Source organism: Anomaloglossus baeobatrachus, chromosome 1 (genome assembly GCF_048569485.1).
Source record: "Anomaloglossus baeobatrachus isolate aAnoBae1 chromosome 1, aAnoBae1.hap1, whole genome shotgun sequence".
Lineage (NCBI taxonomy): Eukaryota > Metazoa > Chordata > Amphibia > Anura > Aromobatidae > Anomaloglossus > Anomaloglossus baeobatrachus.
Genome location: NC_134353.1, coordinates 894,198,785 through 894,211,718, shown reverse-complemented (window position 1 = coordinate 894,211,718; position 12,934 = coordinate 894,198,785). Strand labels below are relative to the sequence as shown.

The 12,934-nt window shown below is 40.6% G+C and overlaps 1 protein-coding gene across 1 annotated transcript in view; it reads left to right on the top strand.

The window, feature by feature from the left end:
• Positions 1 to 11,486, top strand: part of LOC142301877 (C-C motif chemokine 21b-like) — a 99,971-nt gene extending 88,485 nt beyond the window's left edge. Inside the window, exon 4 of the mRNA XM_075342919.1 lies at positions 9,437 to 11,486. The gene's annotated coding sequence lies outside the window, so the exon portion shown is untranslated. The remainder of the gene's footprint in view (positions 1 to 9,436) is intronic.
• The last annotated feature ends 1,448 nt before the right edge of the window (positions 11,487 to 12,934 follow it).

Genomic DNA, 12,934 nt, shown 5'->3' with positions numbered 1-12,934 from the left:
GAGCCTCCAACTTTTCAGAGTCTGAATTCACTATAAGCAGTTAGAGATCTTACAGATCAAGAAAAAATGGGACATATATAGATTTTTTTTAAATTTGACAGATTTGGTTCTCTATTTGAGTAGTGGAGTATAATATGGCCAAAGTGTTGTTACTTTTACAAAAGTTGCAAATTATAAATTAGGCAAAACATCTGGGTAATCACAACAATGCCAGTAATGCTGCACAATAAAACCACACAGAAGAAACCAAAAAAAGTTCATGATAAAAAAAACACAAATTTAATAACAATTCAATTCCAAACATTAAAATTACTGTAAAAAATATTTTTTATTCCAGAAAAAATGTTAAATGATACTCCAGGTCCAACTTGATGTAGTGCAGATACTAGCTCATGGTGGTTATTCTCAATCTGGTACTTGCCATTTAGTGTTAATCTCTGTCACGCTGTACAAAGGGTTGGTAGGATGTAGTACAGCGTATTCCCCACTAGGTGGCAGCACAGTAGTGAAGGAGAGACAAAGTAACACAGCAACAGAAAGTCAGCTGAAGTACAGCAGAGTAACTTAAGCAGGAAGTTAACAGGCAAACCACCAGGGGGCAAAAGAGTAGTCAAATAGTCAGGGTCTTAAGCTAGGAAAGTCGAGTCACTGCAAACGGAGGATCAAAACCAAGTAAGAAAACAGAACCGAGTCGGAAGCCGTGAGATCAGGTATGCAGAAGGAAACACAAACAACAGACAGGATCGGGAAGTCAGGGACTGGGACAGATGGACAAAAAGGGGAAGGGTGCAAGTCAGGGCACAGTAACAAAGAGTCAGATCAAACTGGAAATCTCACCAGAGCCAGTCACAGGCTGCAGAGCAAAACTATAACCAGCACGCAATTGCAGAGACCAGATATAGTGTCTTCTGAAACCAGAATGAGGCTGATGGGAGTTAAACCCTGACATGACCAGGCCGGGTCTGGGAAACTCTGGAGCAGAGAATCCTGGTCCTAGATCATGACACTCTCCTTGTCATCTGAGACTCTGCATAGTAAACATGTTTTCTGTCTTTGGGTGTGGCAAGGGTTAATGTCAGTTTTCCTTGCCAGCAGCTTCTGACTCCTGGTGAGGTGTTTCTGGTTTGGGACAACTCCCAGTCCCTTTATATACCCTCTGCTTCCATCAGAGGGTACCAGTTATTCTCCGATCCATTTAAATATTTGACCTGAAAGTGGAAAGAGCTGCTGGAGCCATTGCTGTTGGTTGCGGTGTAGCCTGCAGTACTGGTACCTGACTGCAGCCTAGTTGTTGGAGTTAGTCTGTTGTTTTCCCCGTTTGTCTTCCTTCTCTGGTGTGTTGTTTTAGTGCAGCGATGGGTCTAGTGATCCTTACCTTCCCACTCCTTAGCCAGGGCTTACTGCAGGGCCTCTCAGGGCTTAGGTTCCTACTTGGCGACAGGTGAGGAACCCGTATAGGGACTGCCTAGGAGTGCAGAGTACAGCGACAGGTAAGTGGAGGTAATGTTTCCTTGGTGTACCCCTTGATTGTCTTGATAAAACCTCTGTCTGTTGTGTGTATTACCTCATGCCATACCTTCCCTAAGTCTGTGCCGTGACAGTTATTTCACAAAATTACTGTTTTATCAGCTGGACTTAAACACTAGAGAGCTAGGTGTCTTGTGTCTCCTAATCAACTGCTCTGTATAACCCATCACTGATTGGCAGCTCTCTGTGTACATTGTATATTGACAGAAAGCTTCCAATCAGTGGAGTGGGTGGAGTTATACAGGGCTCAGCATTCCAAGATCTGCAGCAGAGAAAACAGTGATTGTATCAAAATACAGACTGCAAGGTGACACATTGCTGGAACAAAGGTCTCAGCAAAGTGAAAAGGATAGGCATGGAGGATGAGATGGTAGGCAGCAGGGTCACGTGAGGGGTGAGGTGAGTATTGTGTTTTTACACTCTACATTTATTATGCATTGGGGTCTGGAAAGAGCATAACAAAGAACATTCAGTTCCCATTGAATATCTTTAATGTGTTATATTTGTGAGATTTGCTGAATTGGAATCTTAGAAGATACGACCATCTCTAGTAAGCACAGCGCACACCCTAAAATTGCACAATGTTCAGCAATATTGGGTGATGGGATTTCACAAAACTCTGGCAAGCTTCATGTGATATTTCACCAGTGTGGTATTAACAGATAAGTTTGAAATGATTGCAAAATTATTCATACCCTAAATGAAATTCCTGTACAAGAAATCTCAAATAGTTTCAGTTTTTATTTTATACTAGAAGTGAACAATAAATATTTTTGATTGAATAAATCCCCATAGATCTCCGAGAACCACAATTTCTGACGATCAAACCCCTTTATATTTACCTGTTTAGCACAATAATGATTGATTGCTGTACGGGAAAGACTTTTGATTTGGTATCAGTTCTGCTTCCAGGATAGGCACACGCTAAACTATTCACACAAGGGGAAATCCATTTAAAGGGCATCTAATAAAAAGTGTGAAATTCATATAAATGAGGACATTGGCTCAAAACCACAACAATCGTCATAATGGGTGCATGTCTAACAACTAAACACCCACATACAGTATGAATCAAAAGGCAATGTCCTAATATGTGATTTGTAAGAATAACACCTTTTAGTGAAAACCATTTATGGAGAGTAACATTTATACTCAAAGAGAAATATAAATATAATAACACTGATTTCAGTGGAGAAGAATGAAACTACTATAAAACTTTCCTCTGTGTACAAAATATAGCCACTATATTACTGTCTTTGTGTCCAACAATATAACTACTATAATACTGCCCCTATGTACAAGAATATAACTACTATAATACTGTCCCTATGTACAAGAATATAACTACTATAATACTGCCCCCTATGTACAAAAATATAACTACTATAATACTGCCCCTATGTACAAGAATATAACTACTATAATACTGTCCCTATATACAAGAATATAACTACTATAATACTGCCCCTATGTACAAGAATATAACTACTATAATACTGTCCCTATGTCCAAGAATATAACTACTATAATACTGCCCCTATGTACAAGAATATAACTACTATAATACTGCACCTATGTACAAGAATATAACTACTATAATACTGTCCCTATGTACAAGAATATAACTACTATAATACTGCCCCTATGTACAAGAATATAACTACTATAATACTGTCCCTATGTACAAGAATATAACTACTATAATACTGTCCCTATGTACAAGAATATAACTACTATAATACTGTCCCTATGTACAAGAATATAACTACTATAATACTGTCCCTATGTACAAGAATATAACTACTATAATACTGCCCCTATGTACAAGAATATAACTACTATAATACTGTCCCTATGTACAAGAATATAACTACTATAATACTGCCCCTATGCACAAGAATATAACTACTATAATACTGCTCTGTATGTACAAGAATATAACTACTATAATACTGCCCCTATGTACAAGAATATAACTACTATAATACTGCCCCTGTGTACAAGAATATAACTACTATAATACTGCCCCCTATGTACAAGAATATAGCTACTATAATACTGCTCTTATTTACAGAATATAACTACTATAATACTGCTCTTATTTACAAGAATATAACTACTATAATACTGCCCCTATGTACAAGAATATAACTACTATAATACTGCCCCTATGTACAAGAATATAACTACTATAATACTGCCCCTATGTACAAGAATATAACTGCTATAATACTGCCCCTATGTACAAAAATATAACTACTATAATACTGCCCCTATGTACAAGAATATAACTACTATAATACTGCCTATGTGTACAAGAATATAACTACTATAATACTGCCCCCTATGTACAAGAATATAGCTACTATAATACTGCTCTTATTTACAGAATATAACTACTATAATACTGCTCTTATTTACAAGAATATAACTACTATAATACTGCCCCTATGTACAAGAATATAACTATTATAATACTGCCCCTATGTACAAGAAAATAACAACTATAATACTGCCCCTGTGTACAAGAATATAACTACTATAATACTGCCCCTGTGTACAAGAATATAACTACTATAATACTGCTCCTATGTACAAGAATATAACTACTATAATACTGCCCTCTATGTACAAGAATATAACTACTATAATACTGCTCTTATGTACAAGAATATAACTACTATAATACTGCCACCTATGTACAAGAATATAACTACTATAATACTGCTCCCTATGTACAAGAATATAACTACTATAATACTGCCCCCTATGTACAAGAATATAACTACTATAATACTGCTCTTATGTACAAGAATATAACTACTATAATACTGCTCCTATGTACAAGAATATAACTACTATAATACTGCTCCTATGTACAAGAATATAACTACTATAATACTGCTCCTATGTACAAGAATATAACTACTATAATACTGCCACCTATGTACAAGAATATAACTACTATAATACTGCTCCCTATGTACAAGAATATAACTACTATAATACTGCCCTTATGTACAAGAATATAACTACTATAATACTGCTCCTATGTACAAGAATATAACTACTATAATACTGCTCCTATGTACAAGAATATAACTACTATAATACTGCCACCTATGTACAAGAATATAACTACTATAATACTGCTCTTATGTACAAGAATATAACTACTATAATACTGCTCCTATGTACAAGAATATAACTACTATAATACTGCTCCTATGTACAAGAATATAACTACTATAATACTGCTCCTATGTACAAGAATATAACTACTATAATACTGCTCTTATTTACAAGAATATAACTACTATAATACTGCCCCTATGTACAAGAATATAACTACTATAATACTGCCCCTATGTACAAGAATATAACTACCATAATACTGTTCCTATGTACAAGAATATAACTACTATAATACTGCCCCCTATGTACAAGAATATAACTACTATAATACTGCCTATGTGTACAAGAATATACCTACTATAATACTGCTCCTATGTACAAGAATATATCTACTATAATACTGCTCCTATGTACAAGAATATAACTACTATAATACTGCCCCCAAGCTGTGAGGTTGTGTGTGAGCAGTTCTCCTGATGTCTGGAGCAAGCCCAGGGCGGGGCCCCCCTGGGCGGGGAAGCTCCCCAGGCAAGGCCCAGGCTTCTCGGCCTACACTGGGACACGGCTCCCAGGCGTCTTCCATTGGGAATACCACCTCCAGAGTCGCTGTGAGACCTGTGACTGTAGCACAAAGCTCCAGCAAGAAAGGAGAATCTAAGGAATCGGTGTGTAATGTTTTGGGAGGAAAACCAACTCCAAGTGCAGCAAAGAAGCCGGAATATGTCCCTAAAGAAAAGCAGCAAAGTGTTAAGTCTTGTGATTCCTGCAGAGAAGCCCCGGTCAGTGCACAGCTCCAGCCAGGAGCTCAGCTTCCATCACCATCAGCTGTGCAGCTCAGCTCTCCGGCCCGCAGACAGAGGACATCTTTGGAGAAGCAGACCCTGCAAGAAAATCTCCAGCAGCAGCATGTGGTGTCCAGCATGGCGAGCTCAGGCCGCACCAGGTCGCAGTCCGGTGCCAGCGGTAAGCAAGTCCCAGTGCCTGGGTCCAGCAAGACCACCATGCAGACATCTGTGGTGGAGGCCTGTAACAAGCCTGTATTCAAGGTCCCTGCACCTGTGGTCAAGCCTGAAGCTGTGGATACAGTGTGTGTACCCGAGCCGCAGCTGGCGGATGAGATGCCTGGACTAGTCAGAAGACTGGGTGAGTTACGGTCGATGAAAGGCATGCTGCAGGCGGAGATAGACTGTCTCTATAATCTGAAGGCCACTTTAGATCCTGACCTGACCTGTGTGTGACCAGAGACTGAACAAGAAGGGTTTGGAGCTGGCGAGTGTGGTGCAGGACATGGACACTGTGCTGGAGAGTATGGGGCCCCTGAAGGAGTCCTATATGACCCAGGAATGTTTGGCCTCCCATAGGCAGGACTGTGCTGTGGAGACCCCTGCTGTGCAGTCAGAGGCCGCTCGGGACGAGACCCCCCAACAGCAGACGCGACCGGTGATACAGGCGGCCAGATTCTGTTTTCTGGATGGGAAACAACTGCAGCTACAGGAGCTTACACCTCAGACTGTGGAGGCACTACAAGTCCCAGAGAGCCCCGCACAGGAGCAGGACCTTCCATGTGTGACTGTCTGTGCTGCTGAGGCCGGTGCACAGCCTGGGGATGGTGTTGTTGTGCCTGTGGGGTCGGGGGCTGGAGGGGATTCACAGTCTGTGATGGACATTGCACAATGTGATGATGATGATGATGCTGCTCATGTTGATGTGCATGACATATGTGATTTTCCCCCTTTGCTGTCTAACCCGCAAGGTGTACCAGCCCCCCCTGCTACAGACCCTCGTCCTGTCCGTCAGCCCAGGGTGTCCCGGCAGGTGCCCCCCAGGAATGCCTGGAGCCGCGGCGCACCATCCTTCACCTCCGGCGCCCAGTATACCGGCCAGACTTTCAAGCGTATTAATGTTGTGCGTTTTAAGTACATAGGTCCCAAGGAGGTTCTGCCGCAGCGCAGGTTTGTGGTGAGGGAGCTGCTGTGCCACCAGATGGGGTTTGTACCGCGTGAGATCCTGGCGGTCTCTAATCTGCAGGACGGGCAGGGCTATGACGTCAGCTTTAAGCTCATGTCTGCCCTGGACAGGTTCTGGGCCGATTACCCCAAGTTCCGGGACACCGAGGGCTGGAATGAGTTTTTGTTGGTCCCTATTTCTAGGCCTGATACTGTTACTGTGAATGTCACCTTCTGGAATGAGGCCGTTCCCCCACAGGACATCGAGGTGTGGCTCCGGAGACATTGTGACCTCGTCTCTGGACTCTCCAAGGTCAGAGATGAGGACGGTATCTGGACTATGGGGTGGAAGGTACAGGTGAAGCTGAGGCAATATAATAACATCACTGCCCACCTGCCCAACTCCTTCTTCATTGGGAGGGAGAAGGGGAGATGTTACTACCCCGGGCAGCCCCGAAAGTGCTTCAAATGTGGTAAGACTGGTCATCTGGCCAATGCCTGTACCGTGGTGAAGTGTAGCCTGTGTGGGGACATCGGTCATGTCGCTGCAGACTGCCGGGACGTCAGGTGCAACCTCTGTGGTAAGATGGGCCATCCTCACAGGGACTGTCCAGACGCCTGGCACAACATCTGCAGAGAGTTCCCTGATGAGGATATGATGGCAGGGGCAGAGGCTCAGGAGGTGGTGGCAGAGGCTCAGGAGGTGGTGGCAGTGGCCCAGGAGGAGGTTTTACCATCAGGAGAGGTACTGCCCAACTCCGATGTCCCCCGGGTGTCCGCTCAGCTAATGCCAGTACCAGAGCAGGAGGGTGAGGAGGGGAACATGGAGGTCGTCCCTCAGGTCCGGCAGTCTCAGGTGGCCCCCCCTTCAGCATCTGTATCTGATGACTGGACCATTAGTCAGAATAAAAGGAAGAAGAAGGACGCGTCCTCCCGTAGACCTGAGGCTGCATGTGACAGGGCTAGTAAGAAGGTCCAGAGCTCTGTGGGTGCGATGGTCGTGTCCAACAAGTATGGGGCTTTGTCCCATGATGATGATTTTGAGAGGGAATTGGGGACACTTGAATGTGACAGGGACATAGAGGAACATCCCCCGCCAAAGAGGAGGCCCCTCTCTGTAGACCCTCAGGTAGAATCTGCCATGGACACCGGTGGTGGACAGAATGTCCCTGACTCGGGATGATGAGTATCACTCTGCTCCTTCTATATATTGTATGGTGATTGCTGAGTTTCATTGATGCTTCATTCCCCCGCACAGGTGTGGACTCGTTATTTATTTCTGTGTTTGATCTGATTATTTAGTGCTGGTGTCTGTGTAACCTCAGTGATTTGTGACTTGTATTAATGTGAGTTTTTGTTTCTTATTCATGTATTTGTTTGTTTTTTCTAATAAAAATTGCCCCTATGTATAAGAATATAACTACTATAATACTACCCCCATGTACAAGAATATAACTACTATAATACTGCCCCTATGTACAAGAATATAACTATTATAATACTGCTCCTATGTACAAGAATATAACTACTATAATACTGCTCCTATGTACAAGAATATAACTACTATAATACTGCTCCTATGTACAAGAATATAACTACTATAATACTGCTCCTATGTACAAGAATATAACTACTATAATACTGCCACCTATGTACAAGAATATAACTACTATAATACTGCTCCCTATGTACAAGAATATAACTACTATAATACTGCCCCCTATGTACAAGAATATAACTACTATAATACTGCTCTTATGTACAAGAATATAACTACTATAATACTGCTCCTATGTACAAGAATATAACTACTATAATACTGCTCCTATGTACAAGAATATAACTACTATAATACTGCCACCTATGTACAAGAATATAACTACTATAATACTGCTCCCTATGTACAAGAATATAACTACTATAATACTGCCCCCTATGTACAAGAATATAACTACTATAATACTGCTCTTATGTACAAGAATATAACTACTATAATACTGCTCTTATTTACAAGAATATAACTACTATAATACTGCCCCTATGTACAAGAATATAACTGCTATAATACTGCCCCTATGTACAAAAATATAACTACTATAATACTGCCCCTATGTACAAGAATATAACTACTATAATACTGTTCCTATGTACAAGAATATAACTACTATAATACTGCCCCCTATGTACAAGAATATAACTACTATAATACTACCTATGTGTACAAGAATATACCTACTATAATACTGCTCCTATGTACAAGAATATATCTACTATAATACTGCTCCTATGTACAAGAATATAACTACTATAATACTGCTCTTATTTACAAGAATGTAACTACTATAATACTGCCCCTATGTATAAGAATATAACTACTATAATACTACCCCCATGTACAAGAATATAACTACAATTATACTGCCCCTATGTACAAGAATATAACTATTATAATACTGCTCCTATGTACAAGAATATAACTACTATAATACTGCCCCCTATATACAAGAATATAACTACTATAATACTGCTCCTTTGTACAAGAACATAACTACTATAATACTGCTCTCTATGCACAAGAACATAACTACTATAATACTGCCCCATGTGCAAGAATATAGCTACTATAATACTGCCCCTATGTGCAAGAGTATAACTACTATAATACTGCCCATATGCACATGACTATAAGGACAGTGTAAGAAAATGATAAAGTGTATAAAATGTTATTTCATTCTTCTTCTTCTTGCACTTATAATAAAAAAATAAGAGTCTATGTGCTCAGAATATTCCTGTGTAATTGATGAGTGCCTTTTTGTCTTTTTTCACAGATGAGTAAGACATGAACTAACAGACGGACATTACTTTCACATTCCCCACAGTATATTCTGCTCTGATGTCAAAGTTTCTGAAATGATGACTCATGGGGAGACAGATATGTTATCAGGAATATCTCCCTCATCATCGTCATCATCATCAGCATTCCTATACCCTACATAGAACTTAACTTTCTTTTGCAGTTACCTATTGAACATTAACCTGTGATGGAAGGAGTGATATACTCAGTGTGATGACTATGTGTATAAAGAGTTATATTTTTATATATTTCAATCCTGTTAGATGTATACACCATATACTAACCCTGTATGAAAACTGCAGTCATTGAGAATGTTATACTAAAATGTTTCTCCTAACTGGCCATATAGGATAAAGAGGAATTCTGAGTTTAGGACTCCCTTAGGAGCCAGAGGTGCTAACAAGAGGGGGGCTCACCAATTTTAATTGTACTATTTGCTTAAACGCTGGTACGTGGCAAAAAGTGGTTAAAATGGCATGACTAGAGATGATCACATCAAATTTGAGTCAAATTTTAGGAAATTTATAGATGAATTCGAACAATTTCGACTCGATTTCCCAAAATAAAAAACTGACCACCTGTTTTTTATGCTTTTGCAGAAGATTATATATGTTACTAACATGACTTCAGGTGCGACTGTACAGGCTTCGCCATAATGCCTTGAAGCTATCACATCACAAGGTTTAGTGCAATCTCTCATAGCCTGTATAAAAGCACAAGCAGGGAACGCAGCAGATATTTCATGATGATTTTAAGATAGTGAGATTGTCAAAGCAATAGGAAGAGAAAGCCATAAAAAATTGGAAAATAGTCCAAATAGCTGAATATCTGCCCCAATAAGGCCTAAGACACACGGCATAAAAATCGGACCGAGTGGAATGCGATAAAACATCGCATTCCACTCGGACCAATATTAGCCTATGTGTCAGCACCCATGAGCGATTATTTTCTCGGCCCCAATCGGAAAGTTAATTATAGTGTTTATCAAAATGTATAACAAAAGAATAAGTGGCTATGGACAGGGTAGTGTATAAGAAAAAAGAAATTCTTACCACAATTAAGAATACGGGAACTGCTAAAAGCAGCAGAAGCATGACCACCACAATCGACCCCTTTGTGCCTATCAGTAACGCCTGCCTGGATCAACAGACTCAGGTGGGATGTAATGGACAAACTAGAGGGAAGCCACTCACTAAGCAGGACCCCCAGAACCCTGAAACCCTTTAACCCCTATACAGGGATTTGGAATTACACAGGGCCCTGGAGATCACTACCTGTGGAAGGCTGCAGTCCGATGAAAGTAGTCGTCAGGCAGGGTCAAACCAGGAATAGCAGAACAGGGACAGAATCGGCAGACAGGGACGTAATCAGAAAACATAGCAGAGGTCAAATCCGGATCAGGCTGCGATGTACAAAAACAGCGGGCAGAAGGGTAGTCAGAAAACACGCAGAAGTCAGCCCACAGGAATCACAAAACAGAATAGGGCAGACCAGGAGCCAGGAAATCAGAACTATCTTTGGCAGAGGTCAGCAGACAGGAGGGGAACTAAGAAGGGTGTGGTGTCTTCCCATTGGCTGTAGCTGAACGCTGGCAACTTAAGCTGGAAGACACACACCACCCACAGTCAGCCAGTGTTACTGCAGATCCCAAGATAACCCAGCCCAGTGGATGATCGGAGCCTGCGCCCACCGGTGCCACTGGCATTGACTCCTCTCCCATCACCAGCACCATCCACGGCAGGAACGCGGCATCACCTGGCAATCGGAGCAGAAGTCGCTGGATCAGACTGCGGTGGTGACGTAACACTATCAAGCATTTTACTGGGAGGGAAGCAAAGGGTGTTATGAAATTTATGGCACATCACTTGTACCAGTCACCGTAGGATTATGTTACCTCTGACAGTAACACAGTCAGTGTGAATCAGTGTTTTGTCCAGCACTGTCTACTTGATCACAAATGATTAAAGAGGACCAACCACCAGGATTTCCCTATATAAACTAAAGCCAGTGCTATACTGGTGCTATCGTGCTGATTCTATACATACCTTTTGCTGTGATATCGGATGTATACTTTGTGAAATACAGGCAAGTAAAGTTTGTGAAATGCACAGTTATTTGATTAATAGCAGCTACAGAATATATAATAGGTGGGTCGGGTTTTGCTAGTTATCCCTGCTCCTGTCTGCCTGCCTGTCGTTCCTCCCTGTCTCTGTTATTACAGAGGGAGGAAGGACAGGCAGCAGACAGGGGCGGGAATAACTAGCAAAACTCGACCAACCTATTATATATTCTGTAGCTGCTATCAATCAAATAACTGTGCATTTCACAAACTTTACTTGCCTGTATTTCAGAACGTATACATCCGATCTCACAACTAAAGGTATGTATAGAATCAGCATGATAGCGCTAGTATAGCAGTGGCTTTAGTTTAATTAGGAAAATCCTGGTGGGTAGTCCTCTTTTAAGAGGGATAATTTTTAGCCTATAATCACGGTTATTAAATGGGCTGTTAGTTTGTAACTGGGTCATCCTCTGTATCTATGTCACTTTGACATTACTAAGAATGTGTTTTTTCAGAAAACTTTAATTTGCGTCGCTCAACTTAAAAAATTACCATGCATGGTGAGACTGAATTTCAAAGGATTTGATCATCTCTAGAAATGACTAATAACATGATTGAAAATTTTTACCTTTTTAAATCTTAAAGGATGCTATACCAGCAATTATCACTAGAGGGAACTTGTTTTCACTTATGTCCAAGCTACATGGCGACTTTTATTAAAATATTGCAAGTCCCTAATTTTGCAATTAAGCTAAAAAATGTATGTTATTGGAGGCATTTTGCATTTTACTATGCTTTGCTTGAGGGTCTATATGTTATATACAGTATGTGCCTCATGCCATAATGTTCACTTAATTAAAACAATGTGATGCAGCTTGGAAGATCCCTGTGAGATGTGAAAAATGATCAGAAATGTGAATTTTTATTTTAATGAGGAAGATAAAGATGTGAACTGGGCTTTGTTATTTCTGCTTTTGCAATTTTATAATTTACAATTTAAATTACTGGGGTAAATTCTGAGTTAATATTAAAGAGTCCTCTGTTCAGGACCCCCAAGTATGAGTCAGATTAAAGAGTGATGCTTAAAAGTGTCATTCTGATGGATTCCTCAAATCTGTATGTTATGTTGATAATCCTCAAATCCATACGATATGTGGACAATCCTAAAATCCATATGATATGTGGACAATCCTCAAATCCATACGATATGTGGACAATCCTCAAATCCATACGATATGTGGACAATCCTCAAATCCATACAATATGTGGACAATCCTCAAATTCATACGATATGTGGACAATCCTCAAATCCATACGATATGTGGACAATCCTCAAATCCATACGATATGTGGACAATCCTCAAATCAATACGATATGTGGATAATCCTCAAATCCATATGATATGTGGA